Source organism: Danio rerio, chromosome 5, assembly GCF_049306965.1.
Source record: "Danio rerio strain Tuebingen ecotype United States chromosome 5, GRCz12tu, whole genome shotgun sequence".
NCBI classification, from domain to species: Eukaryota; Metazoa; Chordata; class Actinopteri; order Cypriniformes; family Danionidae; genus Danio; species Danio rerio.
The window spans coordinates 73,306,798-73,315,561 of NC_133180.1; positions in this window are offsets into that span (position 1 = coordinate 73,306,798).

Below are 8,764 nucleotides of genomic sequence, written 5' to 3' on the forward strand. Positions count from 1 at the left end.
ATTATTAATTTTCATAAATCATGCTTTTATATTATGTAATGAAGATTTATTCACAAAAACACAACTCACTTTTAATAAATTGACATGAATCATGCTTTATATTATGCAATGAAGAAGTCTTTTGCAAAAGCAGATATGCTTTTATTAATTTTTATAAATCATGTTTTTACTAATAAACTCTTCAGTAAACTCTAAAATAAACTCTAATGATTTATGAAAAGGCACAATAAAATTCCTCAAATACATCACATATTTACATATAACACAATTTGTGTCTCAGTGTTTCATTGAAAGTCAAATGAAACCAAAATTGCTTGATTATTAACGTTATTTAATATGATTATGTTCTCTAAAAACAGAAAGTCACATAGGTTTTCAACAGCATGAAATGATCAGATAATGATGACAAAATGTATATTATATGAACTGTTCTCTTTTTATTATTATTAATTTGGAAATGTTCAATTATTCTGTAGTAAATTATTACTCTACATCAGTGTTTCTCAACCACATTCCAGGAGGAACACCAGCACTGTATGTTTCGGATGTCTCCTTTGTGTGTCATGCCCTTTACAGGTCTTTCGGTCTGTGCTAATGAGCTGATGATCTGAATCTGGTGTGTTTGGTTACCGGAGACATGGAAAATGTGCAGAGCTGGTGGTCCTTCAGGAACGTGGTTGAGAAACACTGCTGTAAATAAATAAAACTGACAGTTTACACTGATGTGTTGTTTAATTGTCAGTTTCCCATTTAAATATAACAACAATAATAAAGTTTACTCAAAATTAAAATTAAAATAAATTTTAAAAACTCTTCGTCATTTACTTATCCTCATTTGGATTTAAACTTGTGTTTAAGTCTTTTTAAAGTAATGTATATATGGTGCGCTCTCAGAAATAAACGTTCGAGTATTGTCACTGGGGTGGTTCCTATTCAAAACGTGCACATTTGTATCTACAGGGTTCTTATTAATACCTAGAGGGTATATATTAGTACATATATATTAGTATATACAGTTGAAGTCAGAATTATTAGCGCCCCTGAATTATTAGCGCCCCTGTTTATTTTTTTCCCCAATTTCTGTTTAATGGAGGGATGATTGTTTCAGCACATTTCTAAGCATAATAGTTTTAAAAACCTATTTCTAATAACTGATTTATTTTATCTTATCTTAACTTTATTTATTTTATAGGCAAGTTATTCTATAACGATGGTTTGTTCTGTAGACGATAAAGGGGCTGATAATTTTGTCCCAAAAATAGTTTTTAAAAAATTCAAAGCTGCTTTTATTCTAACCAAAATAAAACAAATAAGACTTTTTCTAGAAGAGAAAACATTATCAGACATACTGTGAACATTTCCTTGCTCTGTCAAACATCATTTGGGAAATATTTAAAAAAAGACAAAAAAATCAAAAGGGGGCTAATAATTCTGACTTCAACTGTACATGCCGGCAGCTAGCTCTGTGCAACTCTCACATGGTCGCCCACTGAAGCTAAGGAGGGCTGTGCCCGGTCAGTACCTGGATGGGAGACCACAAGAGAAAGCTAGGTTGCTGCTGGAAGTACTGCTGGAAGTGGTGTCAGTGAAGCCAGCAGGGGGCGCCCAACCTGTGTGGGTCCTAATGCCCCAGTATAGTGAAGAGGACTCTGTACTGCTCAGTGAGCGCTGTCTTTCGGATAAGATGTTAAACCTAGGGCCCGACTCTCTGTGGTCGTTAAAAATACCAGGATGTCCTTCGAAAAAGAGTAGGGGTTTGACCCCGGCATTCTGGCCAAATCTGCCCACTGGCCTCTGTCCATCATGGCCTCCTAACCCTCCCCATATCATAATTGGCATCATCACTCCTCTCCACCAATCAGCTGGTGTGTGGATGAGGAGATTGTGTAAAGCGATTTGAGTGCCCAGAAAAGCACTATATAAATGTAAGGAATTATTATTATTATTATTATTATTATTGTAAAAAGTACAAAAGTGTACCTCTTGACATTTTAGGGTACTAATACATACCATTTAGGTACCAATATAGTACAAATGTGTACCAGTGACAGCTGTCGTACCTTTATTTCTGAGAGTGTATATATCAAACACAACGCTATAGAAGCACATATCAGGTGCAAATAAAAGACTTGTCTGGAAAGGTGTGACAGGAGTCATTTGAGGTAGCATTGAGTCATTTTTAAAGTTCTCTTCCCTTCAACAAAATTCTTCACAAAAAACTAATATTAAAGTTTCAGTTTGCTTGAAATTGCCTTAAAAAGTCACTGCAGTGTTTCCCCCACTAAAATCTAAACATATATTAACTTTATTAATTACATTTCCTTTCCATTAAGGACGTATTTATTTTATCTTCTCCACAGAGGTTGTCAGTGTTGTAAAAAAAAGTCATCTATCTTTACAAATATAGACGCTTTGAGGAGTTCCAGATGCCAAAGAATAAACTTTGTTATATAAAAACAGCTGGAGTAGTTTCAGGTACTTTTCCATTTTAATTTCTTTTAAACATTAAAACCAAATATTCAAACCCATCCTCTCTCACTTGCCACTGTTAATCTTCATCTAATAAACAGAGCATATCTCGTGTCGTTTCGTGGCTGGTGCATGCATGTTCTTAGGAGGATTACTGGTACAAGTCATTGAGTTCATTTAATTTTTATATAATCTATGCTTTAAACAGGTCTGTGAATTAATTTAAAGGCCTAAAGGCATAAGAGGTTTCCTGGTTTCATCTATGCCACAAGTACGAATGAGTAATCTCTATAATAAAAAAATATAACTAATGAACTCACTGCTACCAACCAAACCTTCTCATGCAGCCATAAAAGTTATATTCAACTCAATTCAAGTTTTTCTGGGCTTATTTTGATGTCTATGGTAATGTTAAAAACTAATGCTGATGTCATAGTTTTTATTTATCTCTTGGATAAAGCTTAAAGAGGCAGTTCACCCAAACATGAAATCCCCTCATCATTTCCCCATAAAGATTCATTCTGTTGGACACAAATGAAAAATGTAATTAAAAGCAACCTCTGACATCCATAGCAGGAAATAATTAATTACTAAATAATAAAGAACTAAAATATACTATAAAACAATAGAACAAACACAAAATAACATTTACATTTAGTCATTTAGCAGACGCTTTTATCCAAAGCGACTTACAAATGAGGACAAGGAAGCAATTTACACAACTATAAGATCAACAATGAATAAGTGCTGTAGGCAAGTTTCAGGTGTGTAAAGTGTAAGAAGCAAAACATTAGTAATTATTATTATTATTTTTTGTAATACAGAGCGCTAGAACCAGAGAGGCAATTGCAGATTAGGAAGGAAAGTGGAGACTAAATAGTTGAGTTTTTAGTCGTTTCTTGAAGACAGCGAGTGACTCTGCCGTTCTGATGCAGTCAGGGAGTTCATTCCACCAACTGGGCAGATTGAATGCGAGATTTCGGGAAAGTGATTTCTTCCCTTTTTGGGATGGAACCACGAGGCGACGTTCATTCACAGAACGCAAGTTTCTGGAGGGCACATACATCTGCAGAAGTGAGAGCAGATAAGGAGCGCAGCCAGAAGTCGCTTTGTAAGCAAACATCAGAGCTTTGAATTTGATGCGAGGAGCAACTGGCAGCCAGTGCAAACGGATGAGCAGCGGAGTGACATGTGCTCTTTTAGGTTCATTAAAGAAATATATAGTGAAATTATATAGTGAAAATAACAAGAAACACTGAAAATTATTAAACACAATACTGAAAAATAACAAACACACTATAAAATAAAAATTATATAATGAAAAATAAAAATATATATAGAAAATTTAAAAAAATACTGAAAAATACCAAAAACATTATAAATAAAATTATATAATGAAAAATAACAAAACAATGTAAGTTATAAAAAAGTTAAAAATTACAAAAAAAATTATTAAAAATATAATGAAAAATAACAAAATAATACTGAAAGTTTTTGAAAAATGCACTGAAAAATAACAAAAACACTATAAAATAAAAATATATAAAAGTAATAAAAAATACTGAAAGTTATTGACAAAAATACAGAAACATAACAAAAACTATAAACTATAAAATATAAAAAAATATAAAACAACAAATACTGAAAGTTAGTGACAGAAACACTGAAAAATAACAAAAACTCTATGAAATAAAAATATATAATGAAAAATTAATAAAAATACTGAAAGTTAGACAAAAATACAGAAAAATAACAAAAACTATAAACTATAAAAAAATATATAAAAAACAAATACTGAAAGTTATTGACAAAAAAAACAAAAAATAACAAAAACATTATAAAATAAAAATATATTTAAAATACAAAGAATACTGTAAGTTATTATCAAACACTGAAAAATAACAAAAACTACAAAATAAAAAATACAATAATTCTAAAATAAAATATGATGAAAAATAACAAAAAAGTACTGAAAGTTATTGACAATTACGACAATTGAAAAAGACACTATAAAAATTAAATTATATGATGAAAAAATAATAATACTGAAAGTTATTGAACAAAATACTGAAAAATAAAAACACTATAAAATAAGAATTATATAATAAAAATGACAAAAATACTACAAATTAAAGAAAAAATACTGTAATATAACAACTATCAAATCAAAACTATATTATAAAAATAACAAAATACCGAAAGTTACTAAAAAAAAATACTAATATAAAAAAATTATAAAATAAAAATTATATAATGAGAAGTAACAAAAGTACTGAAAGTTATTGAACAATACTGAAAAACAACAAAAACATAATAAAAAATGACATGCAGAAAAATAAAGCTGAAAGTTGACAAATACCAAAAAACATTATAAAAAAAATTATGAGAAATAACAAAAATACTGAAAGTTACTGAACAAAATACAGAAAAATAAAAAAACACTATAAAATAAAAATGAGGAGAAATAACAAAAATACTGAAATTTAATGAAAATAATACTGAAAACAACAAACACTATAAAATAAAAACTATATAATATAAATAACCAAAATAACAGCTATTGAAAATGTAATAATGATAATTTATATGAAGATATTGAAAGTCAATAGTTGCTTTTTCCAGCATTCTTCAGAACATCATGAAAAGTTGAAAATTAGTGAACAGTTTTTTTGGGGGGCGAACTATCCCTTAAAATACACCTTACTTAAGAGTGTAGTAGAGCATAAAAAATCAGCAGTTAGATCAACTAAAAATACTTCTATTGCTAACACCAGATATAAAGTATTCCCAACCTCATTTATTACTTTTTATTAACTTATTTTTTTAAATATTTATAATAAATACATCAGTTGCGTGGGATGAATAATATAACTGATTTTATTTCTTTAATGGACAAAGTGTAGTGTTTTTGTTCCCTTTTTACAGTGTGATTATAAGAAACATGCGTAAATAAATGCATAAAAGTGCAAAAAGCATATAAGAGAATGAGTGATCATCTGAAAAATGTCAACAAAGGGACATTGCAAAATTAGATGCAAAGGTCTCCACTGTGACGTGATCATCAGAAAGGTCTTCCCCAGGTATACTCAGATCTAGATAACTGGACAAAAGGGAAATCACAAATTCTGTCATCATGTGCAGTTCTGATGTGCAAGACTTTACAATGATGCACAGATATTTCTAAGAGATTTCCTGTGCTGTTGCAATAGACAACACAGAGTGGAATCATCCTGTCTCATCACGATCAAAAGTTAAGAAGAAAGAAAGAAAGAAAAATACTGAAAAATAATAAAAACAGTATAAAATAAAACTATATAATGAAAAATAACAGTAAATATTGAAAGTTACTGAAAACAATACTGAAAAATAACAAAAACATAATAAAAAAATGTAATGGAAAAAACTATTACAAAAATACTGAAAATTAAAGAAAAGAAATACTGAAAAATAACAAAACACTATAAAATAAAATTTAAATATTAAAAATACAAAATGTTATTGACAAACAATTATAAAAAAAATAACAAAAACACTATAAAACAAATATTATATAATCAAAAATATCAAAAATACTGGAAGTGATCGAAAAAATACAGAAAGTTACTAAAATATACTGAAAAAAACAAAAACACTCTAAAATAAAATTATATCATGTAAAATAACAAAAATACTAAAAGTTATTGAAACAAAATCCTGAAAAATAACAAAAACACTATAAACTAAAATTATTTAAGAAATAACAAAATACTAAAGTTATTGAAACAAACAAAAACACTATAAAATAAAAAATATATAATGAAAAACAACCAAAAACTGGAAATTATTGAAAGATATACTGAAAAATAACAAAAACACTATACAATAAAATTAAAGAAAGAAAGAAGAAAGAAAAAAATATAGAAAAAGAAAAAAAGAGATAGTGAAAATAAGAAAGGACAAAAAAGAAAGAAGAAAGAAAGTAAAATAAGAGAAAGAAAGAAAGAAAGAAAGAAATAAAGAAAGAAAGAAAGAAAGAAAGAAAGAAAGAAAGAAAGAAAGAAAGAAAAAAAGAAAGAAAAAAAGAAAAAAAATAAGAGAAAGAAAAGGAAAGAAGAAAGAAAGAAAGAATGAAAAAAGAAAGAAAGAGAGAGAGAGAGAGAAAGATAAAGAAAGAAAAAAGAAAAAAAAGAGAAAGAAAACTAAGAGAGAGAGAAAGATAAAGAAAGAAGAAAGAAAAATGGCTGGATTAGTAAGCATTTCTGAGTGGAGTTTGCATGTTCTCCCCGTGTTGGCGTGGGTTTCCTCCGGGTGCTTCAGTTTCCCCCACAGTCCAAACACATGCGCTATAGGTGAATCGGGCGAGCCAAATTATCCGTAGTGTATGTGTGTAAATGAATGTGTAAGGGCATCCCCTGCATAAAACACGCTGGCTAAGCTAGTGGTTCATTCCGCTGTGGCGACCCCTGGTTAATAATGGGACTAAGCCGAAAAGAATAAGAAATAAATTTCAGAATAAAGGGCGGTACAGTGATGTAAAGTAACTAATTACAAATACTCAAATTACTGTAATTGAGTAGTTTTTATTATAGGAATTGTAATTTAATAAGTAGCTTTAAAAATGTGAACTTTTACTTTTTCTTTGAGTACATTTTAGTGCTGTAATCAGTACTTTTACTCCACTACTTTCCTTCAACCTGCAGTCACTACTTTATTTTTTATTGTCTAAGTGGTTTAGAAAAATCAGTCCTGTGATTCCTGTCCAATCAAATCACATATAGAAGGTGAATCGCCTCATTATGAGCTACCTTAAAATAGGGTTGATCAAAATTAATTTATTAATGCAATTCAAATATATATGAATTGATGTTTACTTTAAACTTAACATATATTTATATTGTTCAATTATAATAATTAAACTATTTTTTTGTCAAGTAATTTTGTGGCTTAAAAGTATCGGTTCAGGCACTGTTTTGGCACTGGTACCGTTTTAAAAGTATCAATTTAGCACCGGTATTGAAATAACCCCAAGCGATACCCAACCCTACCACAAAACATGTGTGCTTTATAATTGCAGCAAACTGTTAGGAAGCATTAAAAGTGTACAAGATGTCCAAATTCTTTACATGCATTGACCCAGAGACTGTTAAGATGCATGTTACTGATAAGAAGATGACAGATGTTTACTGTATGATGATCGAAATGGCCTTAAACACCCAGCAGGCACAAGATGTCAACATGACGTCAGAATGAAGTTGTACCCCAGCGTCGTGGGGATCTTTCATTTTGTTTTTCCATGAAAATGAGCTTTTAAAAGCGTAATACTCACTACTCGCTACTCTTGAGTATTTTGAAAGGGCTACTTTTTACTCATACTTTGAGTATTATTTACAATATATATAATTTTTATTTATTTATTTATTTTTTTACTATTTTACTATTTTCCCCAGTGTAAATGATTATTACTGCAAGAAAAGATCAGCATTTGGTATCAGTACATACTTTCAGTATCACCTTTGCTTAAAATGACCCGATTTAATCCTGAGCAGGATTGAGCTTTGAAGAACGGAGCGATCCTGGATAGTGTCAAATCGTCAATAACCAAATCCAGCTAATTAAGTAAATCCACATACGAAAAACAGTTGGCATTTTTGTGTGGAGTTTGCATGTTCGCGTGGGTTTTCTCCGGATGCTCCGGTTTCCCCCATAAGTCCAAAGACATGAGGTACAGGTGAATTGGATAAGCTAAATTGTCCAGGGTATGTATGAGTGTGAATGAGTGTGTATGGGTGTTTCCTAGTGATGGGTTGCAGCTGGAAGGGCATCCACTGCGTAAAACATATGCTGGATAAGTTGGCGATTCATTCCACTGTGGTGACCCTAAATTAATAAAGGGACTAAGCCAAAAAGATAATGAATGAATGAATGAATGAATGAATGAATGAATGAATGAATGAGAGTGTAGTTCCTTCCTATATCAGCCTAAAAAAAAAAAAAAAATTCCATCAGTATTAGTATTAGTCAAGCTTTAAATAGGGAAATTAATTATTCAATTAGTACTAAATTAAATTGATTATTATTATTATTAATAAAACTTTTAGATTTTTTTCAAAGTGAGATGCTAATGGTCTAATCTGATTCAATGATCTGTGCTAAGCTAAGCTAAAAGGACTCCCATACCTGGAGATCAGCTTAATGGACTTAAAAATGGTTATACTAAAGTGTTTAACTCTTAGGGAGATGTAAAAAGAGACTCAACAAGATTAAACTCTCCAGCTGTGAGTCAAATCTCTACAATAGATTGAGCAAAAAACTAAAA